Source organism: Penaeus monodon, chromosome 27 (assembly GCF_015228065.2).
Source record: "Penaeus monodon isolate SGIC_2016 chromosome 27, NSTDA_Pmon_1, whole genome shotgun sequence".
NCBI classification, from domain to species: Eukaryota; Metazoa; Arthropoda; class Malacostraca; order Decapoda; family Penaeidae; genus Penaeus; species Penaeus monodon.
The window spans coordinates 18,256,644-18,257,471 of NC_051412.1; the positions used below are offsets into that span (position 1 = coordinate 18,256,644).

General features: G+C 50.7%; 1 protein-coding gene across 1 annotated transcript in view; it reads right to left on the bottom strand.

Annotated features, from left to right (window-relative positions):
• The window catches only part of LOC119590638 (adenomatous polyposis coli protein-like), a gene marked incomplete in the record, with an annotated part of 64,935 nt that extends 64,110 nt beyond the window's left edge, over nucleotides 1-825 (bottom strand). Inside the window, 1 exon segment of the mRNA XM_037939317.1 lies at nucleotides 767-825.
• Nucleotides 826-828: the final 3 nt, after the last annotated feature.

The window sequence follows — 828 nt, forward strand, 5'->3', positions numbered from 1 at the left end:
TGGTTGACATGAGGCAGCGTCCCACTCATCACCTCGCAGCTCATCATCATGATCCTGGCACCCCCTGGCACCCCCTCCTCCCCCTCCGCCTGGCATCCTCCCCTGGCACCCTGTCCACCTCGCCACCCTCAAGTTGCCTCAACGTGATCATCATGTTCTTAGCCCTTTCCGAAGCCCTGCTCTGTTGTCACTCTCACTCACCCTTCGCCCTCGCCTTGCACCCTAAGTCACTCCCTCGACCGAAATCAGCAGTCCCCTCACTATCACTCAACACCGACTCAAAACCTTATCTTCCTTAATACACATACAGAATATTCTTATCGCTCTTGTATTACACCATAAGCGTTGTGGTTCTACCTGTATGCTATAGGGTCATCTAACATCACGAAAAAATTGTGATGCATGCAAATCAAGTCACACCACATCGACAATGATTTGAATAATTCACACAATTCACGCCGTATCATATCGCGTCGCCACTTCTTAGATCTTGTGTCAAACATTTCGAGCACTTTTCCTTATCTCGAGGAGGAACGTACATCAATCCTCACCGAGATTTCACGTTCAGAAAGGCATTCTGGGGGGCCAAAACCACTCCAATCCCTTCTTTCCTCTTTCTCACTATTTTTTTTCTCACATTCTTCATTTTCATTCTTTATTTCACTGGTATTTCTCTCCTTCGCACCGCTTTCCTTCCCCCACGTAAAGCAGGGTAGAGAGCGGCCGCGTGAGAACCACCGCCGCCGCGACGACACAAGACACACACTTGTACACCGACGCCAGAGCCACCGCGCCCGGCACCCTCCAGCACCACCGGGTATTCCGCTA